The sequence below is a fragment of the Cervus canadensis genome, chromosome 12, assembly GCF_019320065.1.
Source record: "Cervus canadensis isolate Bull #8, Minnesota chromosome 12, ASM1932006v1, whole genome shotgun sequence".
Taxonomy (NCBI): Eukaryota; Metazoa; Chordata; class Mammalia; order Artiodactyla; family Cervidae; genus Cervus; species Cervus canadensis.
In genome coordinates, this window is record NC_057397.1 from 74,793,293 (window position 1) to 74,815,660 (window position 22,368).

General features: G+C 36.2%; 1 non-coding gene across 1 annotated transcript; it reads left to right on the forward strand.

Moving 5' to 3' along the window:
* The first annotated feature begins 5,261 nt into the window (after positions 1-5,261).
* LOC122451533 lies at positions 5,262-5,366 on the forward strand. Its single transcript, XR_006272434.1, has one exon. It is a non-coding gene; the product is annotated as a U6 spliceosomal RNA (small nuclear RNA).
* The last annotated feature ends 17,002 nt before the right edge of the window (positions 5,367-22,368 follow it).

The window sequence follows — 22,368 nt, forward strand, 5'->3', positions numbered from 1 at the left end:
AAAGGAGTAAAATGGCATTAGGTCCAGCTGAGGTACAGAATTATTCAGAACATCCTGTGAAATCTTAGTCATCACTTTCAGATTAAATTTAGATTGGAAAAACACTTTAAGAGCAAGCTATATTTAGAGATGTAGTAATATTCACAAGGCCTGGGGAGTAAATAGGTTTATTTAGCATTTATGTTTTGGGGAGGTAAAAAGGTATTTTTATTACAAATAAAGGGAAACTTACTAGTTTAAAAAAAAATAGACTTTTATTTTTTTAATCAGTAAAATAAGAAAAGAAAAACTTTGCAGAATTGATATGCCCATTAGATAACTCGAGAACTAGCTGTGCATTGTCAATATACTTTATTACTTTAGCTAGAAGTTTCTGACATGTTAAAATAAAAAGTGAGTATGAGATAACCATTACAAGTAAAAAGATGTATTTTGATTCTAGAAGACAAGAAAAATTTTACATATATTTCACGATCTATCTTTCAACTAATTCCTGACACCCTTTCATGTGTATCTTGGTTTTCAGTAACACAATTCCCTTAAATACGTCATGTTCTGTCAAGCTTTTGCCTTTGATAATGGAGTAGTCTCACCTATATGAAGTTCGATGCCTCCTTGGAACTTGACAAAAAAGGTCTTATAGTCTGACATGGGTCTGAACCTAAATGAATAAATCCTTGTGTCTGGCTCTTAGTATCATCATTGCCTTGCCTACAGAGGCTCAAACTCCATCGTTGATAACTTGAAAGCTAAAATACCTGGGAGACTGCTATGCAGCAATATGCATAATGATACATAATTCAGGATAGAATGATTAAAAAAATGTAAGCTTGACAAGATATCAGACCTTATTTAAAGTCATCACAAAGAAACCACCACATTCATGATAATATTATGCCCATTAAGTTTTGAGGCATCTCGGCTATACCAAGAAGAAAAGGGACTTGGAGTCTGAGTCAGTGAAACATTTATTCATCTTAGTTTCTAATTTGTACAAGGGAACATAAAATTACTTCCAATAATGTGTTTTACTTAACTCTGTGCTAATTGGTAAGATGGGCTGATGAAAGAATCATTTCAAAAGAAGTCAAGAAGTACAGATTTATATGTACTAAAGAAAAGCCAAAATGATGTTCAAATAGATATAAAACTGATTTTCTCTATGCAAGTAAAAGTTAACTGAACATCAATCAGAAATAATGTATCTGTATGTCCATAGATGAGAACAATTTTTCATTGCCACAGGCTATCTGCATCATAAGGAAGTGCAAAATAGTCCACCGTTATAGAAAAGATAGAATCACCTATCAAGGGGTGTCATAAACAATGCAGTTTTCTATTAAATATATTTTGGTTTTTTTTTCTTATTTCAATTTCAGTGAAGTGAACACTGTGATTTTTTTAAAAAAAATCAATGAAAGATGACTTCTTTTTATAAGTTAAGGCTGGACTCATTAGGTTTGGCTTCATTATTTATATAGGTGAAGCCAGAATGTTTATTTACTAGATACGTATTCCTAAATTTTCTTTGCTGAAGTTTTTATAAGGAAACGGATGGGGTTTATAAAAGTCTCCACTATTTGCTCATGTAATACTAGGAAGTCATGTCCAAGAAAATCTCTTCACCAAACTTTTACCTGTGATACCTATGAATTTAGGAAAACTCCTTTCTTCTCAAGGGTCCTAAAATACTCTATGCTTCCTTGCCCGTTAGGAAGTGATCTCTATCACTTACAAAACTGGAACACTTCCAGCCAGGCCACTTTTTTCTGAGAGAGATTTATAAGTATTGGCTCCATATAGCAGACTTAAGTTCCTTAAAGTAGCTTGTGCTAACTGATCAAATAATCATCATTCTGAAATATGCTACTACAGATAAGACCTTGGTTGTATTATAATTTTGTCATTATATTCTGATAAAAGAGGACAGACTTAATGAATCTACAGGGGGCTTCCCTGGTGGCTCAAATAAAGAATCTGCTCTCAAGGCGGGAGGCCTAAGTTCAATCCATGCATTGGGAGGACCCCTTGGAGCAGGGCATGATGACTCATTCCAGTATTCTTGCCTGGAGAATCCCATGGACAGAGGAGCATGGTGGGCTATAGTCCATAGATTTACAAAGAGTGGGACACGACTGAAGTGACTTAGCACACACCTATCATGCAAGTAAATAAGTTGCCATAGAAAACAAAGAAATTCAGGATGGTTTCTGCTCTGGAAAAGAGGAGGTCAGTTAGAATAAGATGTCATTTAAAGATGTTTTGTTTCAAAGAAGTGGACTCACATATATATTAAACAAATCAGCAGTTATTATCATGAGAAGTGGGGGTTTCCAGGTAGCACTAGTGGTAAAGAAGCCGCCTGCCAATAAATGAGATGTACGAGACCCACATTTGATCCATGGAGTCGGGAAGATCCCCTGGAGGAGGACATAACAACCCACTCCAATATCCTTTCCTGGAGAATCCCATGGACAGAGGAGCCTGGTGGGCTAAAGTCCACAGCATCACAGAATTGGATGGGACTGAAGCGACTTAGCACGCATAAGAAGAGCTAAAGAGGGTTCATGGCATATGATAGATGGGGAAACAATGGGAACAGTGACAGACTTTATTTTTTGGGGCTCCAAAATCACTGTAGATGGTGACTGCAGCCATGAAACTAAAAGATGCTTGCTCCTTGGAAGAAAAGCTATGGCCAAACTAGGCAGCCTATTAAAAAGCAGAGACAGTACTTTGCTGACAAAGGTCCATCTAGTCAAGGCTATGGTTTTTCCAGTGGTCATGTATGGATGTGAGAGTTGGACTGTGAAGAAACCTGGGTGCTGAAGAATTGATGCTTTTGAACTGTGGTGTTGGAGAAGACTCTTGAGAGTCCCTTGGACAGCAAGGAGATCCAACCAGTCCATCCTAAAGGAGATCAGTCTTGAATATTCTTTGGAAGGACTGATGCTGAAGCTGAAACTCCAGTACTTTGGCCACCAGATGTGAAGAGCTGACTCACTGGAAAAGACCCTGATGCTGGGAAAGATTTAAGGCAGGAGGAAAAGGGGATGACAGAGGATGAGATGGTTGGATGGAATCACCGACTCAATAGACATGAGTTTGAGTAAACTCCAGGAGTTGGTGATGGACAGGGAGGCCTGGAGTGCTGCAGTCCATGGGGTCGCAAGGAGTTGGACACAACTGAGTGACTGAACTGAACTGATTCATTGAAAAATAAATTTTTAAAAGATATGTTTCAATAATTAAAACTGAAGACTACTGAGGTGTTATGGCTTCTCAAAACTTAATAAGTGAAGGTTGTCCATGTATTTTTGGAAAATAGAACATTGCAATAATACCAACAACGTTTCAAATGAATAAATATTATCATCTCTGGAAATGGCAACCCACTCCAGTACTCTTGCCTAGAAATATCCATGGATGGAGGAGTCTGGTGGCCTACAGTCCATGAGGTTGCAAAGAGTCAGACATGACTGAGCGACTTCACTTACACTTAGTTCAACCAATCCTATGTAATTAACTGTTAATTTGATAAATTTGTTTCCTTCTGCAATTAAAAAGTTCTGAGAAATCCTGAACCTGTCCGCTGTGACAGTCTGAAAACTTTCTAAGTGAAGCTGTCAGCAGCCTACCCTAAGAGTCCAGTCTTCAGTGCGTTAACATCTTAAAGTGACTACTGCAGTCCTTTCCCACAGGCCTCCCTTTCTGTGTTTAAGACACAAACCTAACCTGTAGCTGATTTCAGAATCTTTATGGAAGCATGAGAATAAAATAAAACCTGTCTTCAGTTGGGGCGTCCCTGGTAGCTCAGCAGTCAAGAATCAGCCTGCCCGTGCAGGAGATGTGGGTTCATCCCTGGGTGGGAAAGATCCCCTGGAGAAGGAAATGGCACCCTGCTCCAGTATTCTTGCCTGGAGAATCCCATGGACAGAGAAGCCTTGAGGGCTACAGTCCATGGGGTTGCAAAGAGTCAGACACAACCGAGCAACAATAAAAAAACAAAACAAAACAAAACAAAACAAAAAGCAATGATAATAACATCTTCAGTTGACACAGATTTCACAAGGATGTGATTAATTTACTAGCAGTAATTTTTAAACATAAAATGTCCTCTGAGAGTTCATGAAAACCCTAGTATGACAAGAAAATGTGGTAACTTCTATGGCATGCTAAAGAAGATAATAAAGCCATTTCAGAAGACATTTTATGAAATGATATCTAAAATTTTAGTAACATTCCAAGTAAATAACAAGAAAGTGGAAAAATATAAGTAAAGATATTCAGAGTACTGAAGTGGGTCTTAGGCATTTATGCTTTTATAGAACTCCTTAAGTCTAATGCACCTTTCCTAATTGAAAATCACTAGCAGAGAAAATGCTAGATTCAACTAAAAGAAGACTGTGAATCAGCAAACATTTTAAATAACTGGAATTATGACTGATAATACTATGCTATAGTTGCCTCTTATCTTCAGGCAAAGTATCATCAGATCTGATAAATACAGAAAAGTTTGACAAACTTTTGATATGATGTATATCAGTATTTTCTTCAAGTTTAAAAGATACTATAAAAAGTGAGAGTTTTGACAAATCTCTAAGGACTTTGCATAGAAAATACAATTTTAAATTATCAATATTAGTGAATAATATCAATATTAATATGATCTTCCCTTTATGACTTTAACCAGAGGAAAGTTAAGCATATCTTCTGATTAAATATCTCTTCCATTCTTGCTCACCAATAGTAACATATCAAGTAAGTCGACTTATTTCTAACATCCCTCTATTTATAAGATGAAAGAGCACATCTTTGAGATATTCTCAGGTAACCATTGGTATTATACCAAAATTAGTTAGTGGCATGAAAGATATACCATAGATGTTGTTTTGTTTTATTTGTTCTGTTGTCAGTTCGGGATAGGGTCTGCGGAAGTAGAAAAAGCAAATTACTATTTGAGATATGCCTGTCCATGCATGCTCAGTCCCATCTGACTCTTTTTGACTGCATGGACTCTAGCCCGCCAGGCTCCGTTGTCCAAGGAATTTTCCAGCAAGAATATTGGTGTGGGTTGCCATTTCCTGCTCCAAGATATGGACCCTCTTCAAATAGAATCATGAATGCTTGAAAACATTAGGTGGTTACATATTGTATCTAAATTACAATAAAATATTTGATAGTAAACATACAAGGTAACAAGAAAACAAACTCAACTCTTTTATAACAGATATGTTTGTTTCCCCCAGTAATAAAGTGGCGCTTGCCTCCATCACACACACACTAACATCGGAACAATACAGTGAAGATTAGTGCGGCCCCTGCCCGAGGGAGACAGCCAGATGAGTGAAGTCATCCAGTTTACTGAATCACGTTGTTGTATGACAGAAACTAACGCAACATTGTAAAGCAATTATCCTCCAATTAAAAAGTAAAAATTAAAAAAAATGAGGATATGGTGAATATAAAGAACAAAAAATTACAGTGGCAAAACAGATATGGCAGATTACACATAAAAAGGATATTCCTTCATATTGAAAAAGTAATAAAAAATAAATCATGGAAACAAGTTCATTAAAATTGGTTGACTTAAAAAAAAAAACCAAAAAAACAAAAATTGGTTGACTTGGCTAAGATTTTAACACATTTCAGAGCTTTTTAGACTCAGATATTGTAAACTAGCAAATAAATTTCAACTTTTGTCCTTTATTAAGCTCATTCAAATTCCGTAACAAACTGAAAACTTACTTGACAAAAACCGTCACAATATTGCAATGTAATTATCCTCTAATTAAAATAAATAAACTACTTTAAAAGGTAAGTTTCAGATGTCTGTGAGTGAGGTTCACTAATTTCATAATACCAAAGATTACTAATATATAATTATACTATAATTAATATATCATTAATACATGTTATGACCTTTTACCAAAAATACAATATATGCTGTTAACATGTCATTAATATAGCAATATAACAGATATATGTATTCATTGTTAATAATAGTATACTCAAATGAGTGATCAATCAATTTTTTTTAGATTCTCGATTTCAGTTTCAACATGGTAAATAATCAATAAACCCCACAAAGACAGAGATTTGTGGGAGTTGTCATAGAGTTTTAACAATGCGCAGCACCTCAGGAGAAAATGCAAACAAACATACACGCACAAACACACTGACTTCTCTTTTCCTTTAAAAACATGAAGCATGCATGCATGGTTCTTCTGAATCACTGAAGTGAGACTGTTGGTGGCTAGGCCGTGTCTGACTCTTGGGGACCCCGCGGGCTGTGGCCGCCGGGCTCCTCTGTCGGCGGGATTCTCCAGGCCAGAATAGCAGCGGGCTGCCTTCCCTCCTCCAGGGGATCTTCCTGACCCAGGGACTGAAGGCAAGTCTCCTGCATTGCAGGCGGGTTCTTTACCAACGGAGCCGCCGGGGAACTGATGCAGCGTGCTGTATATAGGGAGACGTCTCTTCCTGGTTCCTCCGGCCTTTACTGCTGAAGCCCCATATCCCGGGACGGCTCTCAGACTCAGGCCCGGAGAGAAGAGAGGGGGAACCCAGAACTTCCGTCGTTATACCCGCCCGTCAGCAGACTTGCAGAGCCTATAACGCCACTAAAATCAGAGGCGAAACACTCTATGATCACTTTGATTCACCACGAGGAGTCAAGAAACCACATGCTTAGTCTGTACTAGCACAAAATAAAGTGCATCAGTGCCTTAATTTTACCCCTCTTTCGTAGGCGAATGCTTTCAGTACCTTGGTAGAAGGCTTCTAAAACAAATTTAAAAATATATATATATTTCCAGTCTTGTTGGGATATAGTTGATATATATATAATATTGTATAAGTTTAAGATGTACAACATAATGATTTAAATATGTATATGGCTAAAAGATTACTATAATAAGTTTAGTTAATAGCCATCACCTGACATTTAAAAGTAAAACTATGATTTTCATACAGATAAAAAAAATGACCTCCTGTAAAAGATTTAACTAACTTTTTAAATGAGGAAACAGATATTACAATTAAAGCTAGAATATTTTATTGTTTGAATTTGCTATGTACAAAAATATCTTGCGTAATATATTGTGCTATGTTTATATTTAACAGCTAATTGTATTTATAGATAAATGTTTCTCCTTTCTTCAAATTGAAATTTATATCAGTTTTATAATTTAGTCCCCAAAAGAAGGTTGGAATTTTTTTTAATGCATTTTTGTATTTAGCAATTTTATCTATGCTCCATATTCTATTATTATCACTAATTTTAGTATTCATGCTAGTGAGCACTTTGAAGTTGACCTTAAAGTTATTAACCTCTTTAACTTAAAAAAACATTTAGCTCCGTTCCATCATAGGTACTTTTCAGTATGACCCAAACCTGGCCCCGGCCCTTGGTCAGAACTACTGTATTAACAAGACTTTGCATGTCACCTTTCTTACACTGAGCCTAATCTTTCCACTATATTATTGTCGTTCAGTCGCTCAGTCGTGTCCAACTCTTTGCGACCCCATGGACTGAAGCACGCCAGGCCTCCCTATCCATCACCAACTCCCGGAGTTTACCCAAACTCGTGTCCATAGAGTTGGTGATGCCATCCAGCCGTCTCATCCTCTGTCATCCCCTTCTCCTCCTGCCCTCAATCTTTCCCAGCATCAGGGTCTTTTCAAATGAATCAGTTCTTTGCATCAGGTGGCCAAAATATTGGAGCTTCAGCTTCAGCATCAGTCCTTCCAGTGAATATTCAAGGTTGATTTCCTTTAGAATTGACTGCTATGTTCCACTATATAGAAAGACTCAAATTGATAGAATGAATTATTGTACATATGTCCAAATTTACCCAGTTAACTGTGACATCAGAGAGGGCAATGGCACCCCACTCCAGTACTCTTGCCTGGAGAATCCCATGGACAGAGGAGCCTGGTGGGCTGCAGTCCATGGGGTCACCAAGAGTTGGACACGACTGAGTGACTTCACTTCCACTTTTTACTTTCATGCATTGGAGAAGGAAATGGTAACCCATTCCAGTGTTCTTGCCTGGAGAATCCCATGGATGAGGGGGCCTGGTGGGCTGCCGGCTATGGGGTCACACAGAGTTGGACATGACTGTAGTGACTTAGCAACTGTGATATACTGCATAGGAACTTCATGATTTTTTTTTTTTTTTTTTGCCTGTATGGGCTAAAATCAAACATAAAATTTGACTCTTTTTTTGCTTTCACTATCATAACAGCAATTTAGGTCTTTTTAGTGCTATCACTCTAATGGTCAGAGAAATTACAGAGAGACAGACTGTGGAAAGATACTGAGGAGAAAAGAAGACTTTTGTATAGTACTCACATTTAACTTCACTTAATTCAACTTTACATGAACACAAAAGCCTGGAGAACTGCCAAAAGGTTTATTAATATTAATGGAGTCATTTACTGTCTCAGTTCCTAGAAAGCATATCACAGAATCCGCTACACCTTTTCTAATGTCTATAATTATCTACTCGCTATTTCACTGAAGTATCACCTTCTTTAAGTCAATAAATTCAAAACAATTTGGCAACATGGAGATATTATTAACTTTAATGCACACTTGTTAATACAAGTTTTTACATAAAAGCATTTTATTAAAAATATTTAATTACTTTGTAAAAGGCATTCTTAGGCCATTTTGCTTATGAAAAGGGTCCATCACATAAATCTGCAGAGTCAATTCTTGATGTCATTCATTTATTGTTGTTTAGTCACTCAGTCGTGTCTGACTCTTTTTGAGACCCCATGGACTGTAGCCCATCAGGCTCCTCTGTCCACGGGATTTCCCAGGCAAGAATACTGGAATGGGTTGCCATGTCCTTCTCCAGGGGATTTTCCCAACCCAAGGATTCAACTTCCATCTCCTATATTGGCAGGCGGATTCTTTACCATTCTAACACCTGTTGCTGTTCAGTCATTCATCATGTCTGACTCTGCGACCCCATGGACTGCAGCACGCCAGGCCTCCCTGCCCACCACCGTCTCCCAGAGCCTATTCAAACACGTGTCCATTGAGTCAGTGATGCCATCAAACCATTGTGTCCCCAGACATCCTCTTCTCCTCCTGCCGTCAATCTTTCCCAGCATCAGGAACTTTTCCAATGAGTTGGCTCTTCCCATCAGGTGGTCAAAGTATTAGAGTTTCAGCTCCAGCATCAGTCCTTCCAATGAATATTGAGGTTAATTTCCTTTAGGATTCACTGAATGGATCTCCTTGCAGTCCAAGGGACTTTTAAGAGTCTTCTCCAACACCACAGTTAGAAAGCATTAGTCCTTTGGTGCTCAGCCTTCTTTATGGTCCAACCCTCACATACATGGAAAAACCATGGCTTTGACTATAGGGGCCTTTGTTGACAAAGTAATGTCTCTGTTTTTTAATACACTGTCTAGGTTGGTCACAGCTTTTCTTCTGAGGAGCAAACATCTTTTAATTTCATAGCTGCAGTCACTGTCCATAGTGATTTTGGGGCCCGAGGAAATAAAGTCTGTCACTGTTTGCATTATTTCCCCATCTATGTGCCATGAAGTGATGGGACTGGATGCCATGATCTTAGTTTTCTGAATGTTGAGCTTTAAGCCCGGTTCTTCACTCTCCTCTTTCATCAAGAGGCTCTTTAGTTCATCTTCACTCTCTGCCATAAGGGTGGTGTCATCTGCATATCTGAAGCTAATGATATTTCTCCTGGCAATCTTGATTTCAGCTTGTGATTCATCCAGCATGGCATTTTGCATGCTGTCCTCTGCATATAATTTAAATAAGCAGGGTGACAATATACAGCCTTGACGTACTCCTTTCCCAAATGAACCAGTCCATTGTTTCATACCAGTTCTAACTGTTGCTTCTAGACCTGCACACAGGTTTCAAAGGAGGCAGGTAAGGTGGTCTGGTATTTCTCTCTTTAAGAATTTTCCACAGTTTGTTGTGACCCACACAATCAAAGACTTTAGCATAGTCGTTGAAGCAGAAGTAGATGTTTTTCTGGAATTCTATTGCTTTTTCTATGATCCACTGGCTGTTTCAATTTGATCTCTGGTTTCTCTGCCTTTTCGAAAACCAGCTTGAACATCTGGAAGTTGTCGATTCAAGTACTGTTGAAGGCTAGCTTGGAGAATTTTGAGCATTACCTTGCTAGCATGTAAAATGAATGCAATTGTGTGGTAGTTTGAACATTCTTTGACTTTGCCCTTCTTTGAGATTGGAAAGAAAACTGACCTTTTCCAATCCTGTGATCACTGCTGAGTTTTCCAGATTTGCTGGCATTTTGAGTGCAGCACTTTCACAGCATCATCTTTTAGGATTCAAAACAGATAGCTTAATTCCATCACCACCACAAGCTTTGCTTGTAGTGATGCTTCCTAAGGCCCTCTCTACTTCACATTCCAGGATCTGGCACTTTGTCAGAGATTGTGCTGTCTGAGAAGCTCATTATCCAGTTAGGAAAACTCTAATACCATTTTCCAACTTAATTATGTTAATGCTTAACTTTAGGAATTTTATTAACTGCATTGAAAATGAATTTAAAATATTTTTTCTGACATATTGTTAGAAGCTCTCAAGTCAAGATGAATATGATTAAAGTTAAATTGTCCATATAACCTGTTATCCAAATTAGAACAATTTTAAGAAGGAAAAAAGAAACTTTTAATAAATTATATGAAACATTGATTTAGAGTGACATGAAAACCTGATATGAAACTGGATTGCTCCTGTTAATCTAAGCCATATGATAATTTATTCATTTTTGTAACAAATATAAAGGAAAAAGTTAAGATGTTGATTATTATTGCTTAACATATAATAGTTCAATATTTTTGATAGCTAAAATTATATATCAGATAAGAATTTTGTCAAAGGCAGGGTTTTCACTAACTAATCATATTTGAGTACAAGTATCAAATGTTTAAAATTTGGCAATTTTATGTAAGAATTAAAAGAATAAAAGTTAGATATAATTCTAAAACTTTAGTCAGACTTTGTGACTGAATATTTCCCATGTTCATAAATAAATTATGTACTATAAAACAAATTAATATATTTGAGTATAAAATGGCATGCATCAATAGGAGATAAATCACAAGATTTTAAAAGATGAAATTTGATGTGCATTGACATGAATTTGAGTAAATATTTATTGAACAGGTTTGACAAAAGAGGTTCTAAACTCATCAATGCTTATACTATATCCATGCACATATGTTCTCAGTCGTGTCCGATTCTTTGTGACCCTATGGACTATAACGCTAGGCTCCTCTCTCCACTGGATTCTCCAGGTAAGAATACTGGAGAGGTTTGCTGTTTCCTCACGCAGGAGATCTTCCCAACCCAGGGACTGAAACTTTGTCTCCTGCATCCCTTGCGTTTGCAGGAGGATTCTTTTCCACTGAGTGACCTGGAAAGTCCCACCTGTATCTCTATCTCTACCATCTCTATCTCCATTTTTTTTCTTTTATTCAAATTGAGTCTGGAAGAGTAATGGGAAATTTTATTCATTTTTATATTCTGTGAATTTTTAAATGTTTGATAGTGCTAGAAAATATTTGTTTTTGAGGAATTGGCTTTACTCACCTGCAGTTTTGGCTGTTAAAGAAGGATTTCCTTTCCATAAGAAAGATATATCTTAGAGATGACTTCTGAGAATTCAAAAGATAATGTGTAAACAGGTGTGTGTGAGAGGTGGGGAGCAGCTTTAATGTCCAAAGTATTTTAATAAAAAATTTGATTGTATCATTGTTTCCCTTGGACTTTCCCTCAAGAGCCACAAGTGAAAAGTGTAAGTGGAAGTCACCCAGTCTTGTTCAACTCTTTGAGACCCCATGGACTATACAGTCCATGGAATTCTTCAGGCCAGAATACTGGAGTGGGTAGCCTGTCCCTTCTCCCGGGGATCTCCCAGGAATTGAACCAGGGTCTACCTGCATTGTAGGCGGATTCTTTACCAGCTGAGCTATCAGGGAAGCCCTCAAGAGCCTTGTTCCTTGTAAATAGTCAGAGAATGGAAGAGTGGAGATGGTTAAGCAATCGATCTAACTTCTTGTTTCTAATGCTTATGCTTCCTTCTGCTCAGAAACAGGCTCAGAAATGTAGACAAGATGCAAGAAGTCAAAGACTTTAGGAGTGCTTATGGTGCCTTTACTATTTAATAAACACTTTTATAGAATTTATCACATATTAGGCATGTTTTAAACACTTGTAACATTATTCAAACCCTTAAATTTTATATCAGCCTTCTGAAGTAAGCACTGTTATCTCCGTTTTGAAGATGGTCAAATTAAGGCATGACAATATGTCAAGGCCAGGATTTGCAATCAAGTCATCAATTTTCAGTCTGCAGGGCATTCCCTTGTGGCTCAGCTGGTAAAGAATCTGCTTGCAATGCAGGAGACCTGGGTTTGATCCCTGGGTTGGGAAGATCCCCTGGAGAAGGGAAAGGCTCCCCACTCCAGTATTCTGGCCTGAGAATCCCATGAACTGTGTAGACCATGGAGTAGCAAAGTGTTGGACATGGCTGAGGACTCTCACTTCACTTCACTTCCGGGGCCCTTCCCCTTAAGGAGGGGGGTCCCCAGGACAATCATTTAAAATTGTCTTTTTGGTGCTCCAAGAGGTTTTATACTTTGAAGCAACGCATTGTGCCAAGGTTCAGGTTTGATAAGGGTCATGGCTTTCTTTTTTCAAGAAAAGGAAGGAAATGAGAGATGGAAAAGAATTTGAAGAATGCCTTAAAGGTACAGTCTCAGGCAGGTCAGTTATAGGATGAGTTTATGCAAAAGTTAATTACTTGGGCATTGAATACTTTTAAATTATTAAGCACCCCCAAATCCATTGGAAAAGCTTTAACTAATCTCCAGAGTGCAAGTACTCTGGTGAAAAAACTATATCAGGCTTTTTGGAGGGGCAGATTGTAAAGGACCTGCCTGCAATGCAGGAGACCCGGGTTTGATCCTTGGGTCAGGAAAATTCCCTGGAGAAGGGAATGGCTACCTGTTCCATTATTCTTGTCTAGAGAATTTCATGGACAGAGAAGTCTGGGGGTTATAGTCCATGGGTTCACAAAATGTCATATACAACTAAACTACTATACATGACTAAAAAACTATATGCTGCTCTTTTAATTTTATTTATTGGCAAATTGCAAATTAATTAATTAATTTAAAAATTAGTGGCAAATTACAAGACTAGAGAAATTCTTGAAGCAATTTTATATTTGCGTCTGAAAGCAGCATCTCTATCATGTGTCTACCTTAATTCCATTTATAATTTCTAGTTATGTATATGAAGTAAAAGCAAATTTTATGTGTGTTTTACTGTTATGTTTAGCTTTTGATTGTTTATCACTTAACTTTCTATTGCAGATTGGAAAATTAAACATAGAAAAGTCTCTAGTCTGATTATTACTTTAATTAGGATGGGTATATTTATATGAATGAGAAAAAGTAATCTTGTATGATAATTAAAAATAAACTCTTTAGTGTAACTCAAGTCACAGAGAGTCAACCAGAGACATTTTACAACATGTTAAGAACCATTCAGAGTGACTTCCATTTTATATGCTTATAAATGTGTATGATATTATTTTATTATTCTGTCAGAATATTAAAAACATTAAAAAAAATCTCTAATGAAGCTTAGAGAAAAGTGCAAAAGTCATTTACCATATTGGCTAAATGAAATGCAAAGAAATGCATTAAATCTTTTTAAGAGGTTGAAAGTGATATCTAAATTGCTATAATTTGTGTTGCATTCAAGTGGCTATAGTTAAGAAAAAAAAAGATGGTTTAAATCTAATTAAATGTACTATGCACTTTGCAAAAAGAGACTATGTCCTGAACTTAATTATGGTTAGCATTTTTCAAAGAGAGACCTTAAAATATAATTTCCTCTCATTCTAGTGATACTCAGAAACACAAACTATGTCAGAATGAATATCACACTTTTCAGGTGGAATATTATCTTTACTTTGAGACATCTAACCTAAATTAATTGTATTTTATAAAGAAAGGGATTATATTTGTTTGTGTTTATAATGTGAAATGGAATTTATTTCTTTGATTTCAATAGAGACCGCAGTGTATGCTAGAAAGAGTTTTTATTTTTTTCATTTATGAGACATTAGAGAACATTCACAGAGAAGGGTAAGAAATTAAAAGATAAAAATCAATGTGAAAAGTAATTGGTCTATAATTTAGGACATCTGAAACCCTAAATGGTATTTAATAGCATTTCCTGAAACACATTAGGTTATCACATCTTGGTTTTGCAGTTTCAAAAATCTTGTTGAAATCTATTCAATAAAGGTCTTGTACCTTGCTGGCTTGTTCATTGCAACTAATTTTTAAAAGTAATGAATTTCTGTCTGCCTTATGTAAATGACTTAGCTGATGGGCCAGTAATCCCAAGATTATTATGAGATTGCAGATGCAATTGTGTAATTTTCTTCTAAATTAGGAAAATGCAATTTACCACAATCATGATACTCTTTAAGAATTTTTGAAAATACTACACTATATATTTTTACCTCTATTTCTCCAAACATAGAATCGTTTGCAGAAAATACCTATGGGATTTTAGATGTCTATATAGCCTGCTGAAATTAACTTAACTCTATATTACACTAGGCTACCCACTGCAGTATTCTAGCCTGGAGAATTCCAAGGATACAAGAGCCTGGCAGGCTATAATCCATGGAGTCATAAAAAATAGGACACAACTGAGTGACTAATGCACACACACATATATTACTCTAGGGATAATTTTTCTCAATAACTTCTGGGGGTTTTAGATTTCCAGATAGTGACTGGAAAGCATATTGATTAAAGTGACCTGATGTCAGTTATCAGTACCATTTTCACTATCAGCATTTTCACTAGCATTTCTCCCTTCTTGAATCATCAAATTCTTCTTTGGGCTCTTTATCTAAATCTTTTTCCCTTGCATACTGTGATTATTTAATATGTGGTTTTTTTTTTTTCCCAGTTGTATTTGGTCTAATAAGTACTATACTTTCCTTTGTAGCTCATATCTGCAAGTATAATTTTAAAGCCTATTATAATTAATATCAAATTTAGAAAAATTGTTATTTTCAGAGGGCTGGTGTTCAAAATTTTGTGGCTTCTTTGGCATGGGAGAATGCCCATAACAAAGTATGTCACACGCACAAACACACACACACACACACAGAGTCTCTCATTTACTTTCTTGAAAGTTAAAATGAAATTGCATTGGAGCATATTCATGGTTTCCAGAGTTTAAACAAAAGCTGGAAGCTCATTTAGTTATTTTTTTTTCCCTTTTAGCTAGTAATCCATGGTAGTGTGCAAGAATATGTAGCATTTAAAAATATTTTAATGCTTCATGTATTTCCATGAGATTTATCATCCTTTATTTTCCAGTTTCTTTACCTTGCCTAGTTTGAGTTGTGAACAGAAATCAGTGCTTTCCAGACTTACCATTGTATTCTGAAGCACTCAGTAAAAGTTTTTGACTGAATACACTTCTTATAGGCGGCTTCCCTTGTGGCTCAGCTGGTAAAGAACCCATCTGCAATGAGGGAGACCTGGGTTCGATCCCTGGGTTGGGAAGACCCCGTGAAGAAGGGAAAGGCTACTGACTCCAGCTTTCTGGCCTGGAGAATCCCATGGACTGTATAGTCCATGGGCTCCCAAAGAGTCGGACACGATGGAGCGACTTTCACTTTCACTTTACTTTCATCGTTTGAGAAGTATTACAGTAAGTATTTAAGTATTTTCTATATGTGAAATAAAATGTTTAGGCATTACCCAACACTATTATTTAACTCACACTATTATTTTTGCAACTTTTCTAAAAATCTAGAACTATTCCAACACTTAATTAGGGGTCATCTCATCACGCAAATTAGTGCAGAACTGAAGCAGTAAGCTAGATATGTTATGGTTACATTTCTCTTTCTGAGAACAAAAAGAATCTATAAGTTTCTTGACTAAATGCCAAATAGAGCCAAATAAGATATATATTTTTTTAAAAAGAATCTAATTAGCATTCCATATCTCTTCTGTTATTCCATACACATGAATTCACTTTTTAAGCATTATGAGGGAAAGTCTTGTGTTTCTAAAATATATACTTGAAGGAAAATTTTGCAATAGGTTTCTAACTTGATTCATGGTCTTGTGTCATATGACCAAAGTTTTTCTCTGCTACCATATTACTATTCTTTGGAAAATATTGAAAAAAAAAAGAAAGAAAATATTATTATGCTTTTGAAAATTGATGTTTTTGAACCGTGGTGTTGGAGAAGACTCTTGAGAGTCCCTTGGACTGCAAGGAGATCAAACTAGTCTATCCTAAAAGAAATCAGTCCTTTAGGAATTCATTAGAAGGACTGATGCTGAGGCTAAAGCTCCAATACTTTGGCCACCTGATGCGAAGAGCTGACTCATTGGAAAAGACCCTGATGCTTGAAGGCGGGAGGAGAAGGGGACCACAGAGGCTGAGATGGTTGGTTGGCATCACCGACTCAATGGACTTGAGTTTAGGTAAACTCTGGGAGCTGGTGACGGACAGGGAGGCCTGGCGTGCTGCGACTCATGGGGTCGCAAAGAGTCGGACACGGCTGAGCGACTGAACTGAACTGGTGGATGGGGCTGAGGCCTGGGCAGGCTTCCTTGTGGAAGAGTCTCACTCCTGCCCTCTTCTAGGTGGCGGTGGCTTAGTCGCTCAGCCGTGTCCTACTCTTGTGACCCGCCCTGGATTGTAGCCCACCAGGCTTTTCTTTCCATGGGATTCTCCAGGCAAGAACACTGGAGTGGGTTGCCACTTCCTTCTCCAGGAGACTTTCCCGACCCAGGAATCGAACCCGGGTCTCCTGCACTGCAGGCAGATTCTTCTGAGTTGTGAGGTGGAGTTGGGTCTTCTGGTAGGCAGAGCCATTCTCAAGTTTTAAGCATCCTGTCTGCTGATTGATGGGTTCTGTTCCCATCCTGCTTCCTTGTTTGGCCTGAAGCATCCCAGCTGGGAGCCGACAGGCCCTCGGGAGGGGCTGGGCCCTGGGGGAGAAAGGCAGCCTCCGGGGAGGCAGTGAGCGCGCTCCGGAAGTGCCCCTGCCGGCGGCTCTGTCCTTCTCTGAGCCACTCCTGCCTCCCGCCCCCACGGGAGACCCTCTGAGGGTAGCCGCTTAGCAGATAGTTCTGCCCCTGTCTCCTGGGGCCGCTGCTTCCCCCGATCCTCGTGTGTGTGAAAGCTTTTGTATACCCTAGGAGCGGGGAACGTCTGTTTCCCCCATTCCTGCAGACTTCTTGCGATCAGACCTTGCTGGCCTTTAATCCAGATTCTCCTGGGGCTCCTCCGCCAGGGGGAGAGACCCCCCGAGGTTGGGAAGTCTGACAGGGGCTTAGGATATTTACTCCTGGGGGAGAACTGCTACGATATACTTATCTTCCAGTTCGTGGCTCACCCACCCGGTGGGTGTGGGATTTAATTTTATCATGATTGCACGCCTCTCGCCACCTTGTTTGTCTTTGGATGTAGGGTATCTCTTTTGCTACTTTACGACTTTTTTTTTTTTTTTTTTGGTCACGTTAAGTGAATATATATATATGTATATGTTTAGTTGTCTATATCCTTAAAGAAATATTTTTATAAATGACAGTACATTAAATACAGTATGTATTTTTCATGTAACATATCTTTAAAAACCTTGTATATACTTATGAATATGTTTTAAAGGTTATCTAACTCAACTTATAAAAATTGATATGATATTAATTAACGCTCTTTTACTGATGAACATTTAGACCAATTATGAAATTAGCATTTTTACATTCAAATTTTTCTATTCCTCCCCAAAAAAGAAAACAAAATTTCTATTCCCTCATTTTTTATGTATTCCTCCATGTAGGTTAATTTTTATTTTTTAAATTGGCAATGTTTGAACTCATATTTTTTTATAAACTAAACTTTGAATATTATTCCCTGATTTAAAGAAAAGAATTAAGATTTATTTATTTTAGTTCAGTTATGCAATTTCAGTGTTTTTAAGATTAAAATATAAACTTTCTCTTGTGAGCAGAATTGCCTTTTTCTCCAAATATATGGCATTTACTCCTCAGTTTGTGAGTTCGATCCACTCGCCATCATCTATTTCAACTATGTTGATATTTCTACAAAAGTTATCATCCAGTATCCTAAAATCACAGTTATACAACCCTGAGTGACAATATTCATTATGTAAAAGTTTAACTTATAATAATTTTTTGTACCCCCCAATTGAATTTTAGTTTAATTTGTTTAACACTGGTAAAATTTCATTTAAAAAATAGATTATTTTATCAAAGAATAGTTCACAGTGGAGCTAAGCTGAAAACAGATAAGCCACAAAAGAAGAAAATTACCCCACTAAAGTAGTTCTCAAAGTCCAGATTAAAGATGTGACCAAATCTAGAAAAAGCACTAATTAAGCTTGATTTGCACTAAAAAATTAAAGTCCACTTAGGAAAAAAGTTATTAAATATGTACCATGTGAACGAAGAACAAAATGTTGCATCACCAAGAAATGAAGGGAGAAAGCAACCTAAATCAAACTCTATCCTGATTTGTTTAAGAAATATATTAATGTCTATTAAGTAATTTAATAGAAAATATTAAAATAATGAAAATCAACATTTCCTAAAAGTGTACATTTTAATTTGGGTGTTTCTATTTCACTTGTGTGGACCTTGATGACTCAGATGGTAAAGAATCTGCATCCAATGCAGGAGATCCAGGTTTGATCCCTGGGTTGAAAACACGCCCTGGAGAAGGAAATGGCAACCCACTCCAGTATTCTTACCTGGAGAATCCCATGGGCGGAGGAGCCTGGTGGGCTACAGTCCATGGGGTTGCAAAGAGCTGGGCATGACTGAACGACTAACACACACATTTGCCTTTTAAAAAACTTTTAAAAATTCTTTCAGTGCACATAACACTTTTATTTCTTGTTTCATCTTTATGTCAGTCTGGTACATAGGTAAGGAAGGTAATGCCTCCATTTCACAAATGAGTGACTTAAAATACTTAGATACTAATTGGTTATAGCTAATTAAGAGCTAAAAATAAAATTGCTTTCAGAGGTGAAATTGGGGTGTGTGCTTCTGAGTGCTGAGCCTTCAAATCTTGCCAGCAAATCATTTTATCTTTGATGATAAATCATTCTATTTTTAATCTTTTCTTTAAAATAGCTTTAGACCTACATAAAAGTTAAAGTTATAGTACAAAAAACTGGTATATATATTTATGTATTTACTTTTAAGATGCATTTTATTTTTAGACCAGTTTTAGGTAACAGAAAAGTTGGTAAGATAATAGAACCTCATATGTCTGGCAGCTAATTTCATCCAGCATTACCAACTTGTATTATTACAATACATTGTTATAGTTAATGAATTAATATTCATCCATTGTTAATAAGCAGACTATCCTCAATTCAAAGGATTTAGACTTTTACCTAATATGCTTTTTCCAGGATTCCATCCATGAAAATATATTATATCTAGTTGCCTTGTCTCCTTAGGCTCCTCTTGGCTGTGAAAAATAACCAAACATCCTTTGCTTTTGATGATCTTGACAAATTTGAGGATTAATGGTCAGGTTATTTTGTAGAATGCCTCTCTATTGGGATTTATCTGATATTTTTCTTACTATTAACCTGGAGCAATGTGTTTTGGGGAAGAAGACCAAAGAGGTAAAGTGTCATTTTCGTCATATAGTATTAAGGGCACGTACTATCAACCAGCTTATGTTAAACTTATCACCTGGATGAGGTAGTACTTGTCAGATTTCTTGAATATAAGGATACTCTCTTTTAACACCCTTTCTATATTTCATTCTTTGAAAGGAATCCACTATGCACAATCCACACTTAGGAAGTGGGGATTTATCCTTTTTGGATATTATTATTATTATTGCACAGGGGATTTACCTTTTCATCCAAATAATTTGTTTCTTATATTATTTATTTATATCAATATCAATTTATGGCTCTTCCCTTTAAAATTTGGGTTTAATCCAGTACAATTTATTGTTCAAAGTGTTCCAGCTTTGGTCATTGAAAGCCTTTGTTGCTGGCTCCGTTTGTTGTATGTCAAGAAATTCTCGATATATTCACCAATAGTTGCTGTTACTGGAGAAGGAAATGGCAACCCACTCTGGTGATCTTGCCTGGAGAATCCCAGGGATGGGGGAGCCTGGTGGGCTGCCGTCTATGGGGTCACACAGAGTCAGACACGACTGAAGCGACTTCGCTGCAGAAGTAGCAGCAGTTGCTGTTATTATGGCGTTTAGTTTTTTTTTTTTTAAGCACATACTTATTTTCTGGCACTAGAGATGATTAAGACTCATTTTACACACTTTTCTGCCAAAGTTGTAAAGTCAGAACAAATTGCATAAATATTCACATTTTGCAATTGTACTATACTTTTTCATCCTGTCTCTTCTTCCTCTCTGCTTGTCTGGAATGTTTTTAATAATCTGCCCCAATGGCTTTTGCAATTTATTTCTTAATGTATTTTATAATACTCCTCAAAATGAGTGCTAACATTGTGTTTGAATTGGAAAACAGGCCCCATTTATAATTATAATTTTTTTCACACACAAGACAAGTATATATATATATCCTGATTCAGGATTGAATTGGGGATCTCTCATTGCATTGATGTCATTGCTTTTTTTAGTAAACTTAAATCTGGAGTAGTTTTATTTCCCTGGTTTTTTTTTTTTTTGGTTTCTCTTATCATCTTGTCATTTGAATTATAAGAGCTTTTATTTTATGGAATGCCTCCCAGTTTGGGTTAGTCTGATATTTTCTCGTGGTAAAATCATGGTTAACAATTTTGACAAGAATAGTACAGAAGTGATTCATTATATTGGAAACTACAGATTTTTTTTTTTTTTTTTGGTTTCTTTATGGTGATATTAGTTTCAATCATCTTCTATTACATTTATGAAATGTGTTTATTATTTTTCTGTAGTTAAAAAGTGTCATTAGGAAGATAATTGAAGAGTATGTATGTTATTTTTAACTAAATTCTCACTTATTAGTTTCAACATTTATTGATGATTTTTGTGCTTTTCTATGTTGATTATCAAATGGTCATTTTCTAATCTCATTATCCATTCAGCATTGCATTTTGTTATAATGAAAAATTTTCTTTCTCTTCAATGTTTTATTTATATGATTATGTGAGTATAAACTCATGGATTGCTAAAATGGTTCTAATTCATTATTGTAATTAATTGTTTTAAAGCTCACTTTGCTCCTGGTTTAACAAATGAGATCTTATCCAAGATATCATTTATATCATTTAGTATTTCCAGTTAATTGTTATATAGTAGTATCTCAAGTAATGATTTTTGAGAAGTTTGAGGTACAAAATTCTGACCAAAATTTAAATCTTTCCTCCTATCAATAAATTATTAAATGTTTAAACAGTGTTAAATAAGCAATAAAACAAAAATGGAATGTTAAACAAAATATAAGCATAATTTCTAGAAAATCCTTATGTCATTTTAGTCAACCTAGGTAAACAAACTAGAAGAACAATTTTCTTTAGCTTTCTTTTCCACAGAAAACAATCTTAGAACGATTGGCTGAGACAATTAAGTTTGATTTCCAACCTAAGGCTACATTTTACCATGAAAACTTCAAATGAGGTGTTATGAATTTCTTCAACCTATATTTATCAAGCTCAAACTTCTCTAGACTTCATTTGGAGCAGATTTTACATAGTAATAACTACTGAACTTAGTTGATATTTGTAATTTCTGAAGGTAATCATCTCCCCTGCTTTAGTGCCTTCCTGCTGTGCTCAGTAAATTAACAACAATAGATGATGATGGCTAAATAATTAATTCAGTGTAGAAAATCTAAGTAGAAGTTTTTCTTACTGTTTTTTGTTTGTTTGTTTAAAATGATATATAATTAAGATTTTAAGAAAAAAGATTTAACTATGGAAACATTTTATTGCAAAAAAAAAGTTTGTCAGTGTTTATAACTTTTATAATATTATGTCCAGAGTCCTGGTTGAGTACTTTAACAAAAATAAAATAGCAAAAGTTGACTCCTCCCTTCTAAGTTGCTATTATATGCAAATTACATGATACTCTATATGGAAAACACTAGAGACTCCACACGAAACTATTAGGACTGATAAACAAATTCAGCAAGGTGGTAATATACAATACTAACATACAAAAATCTGTTGCAGTTTTTTTTTTTACAATAATAATGAAATATCAGAAAGAAACATTTTTTTAAAAATCCATTTAAAATGGCATTAAAAATATCTAGGAATAAACAGAACCAAAGCGGTGAAAGAATT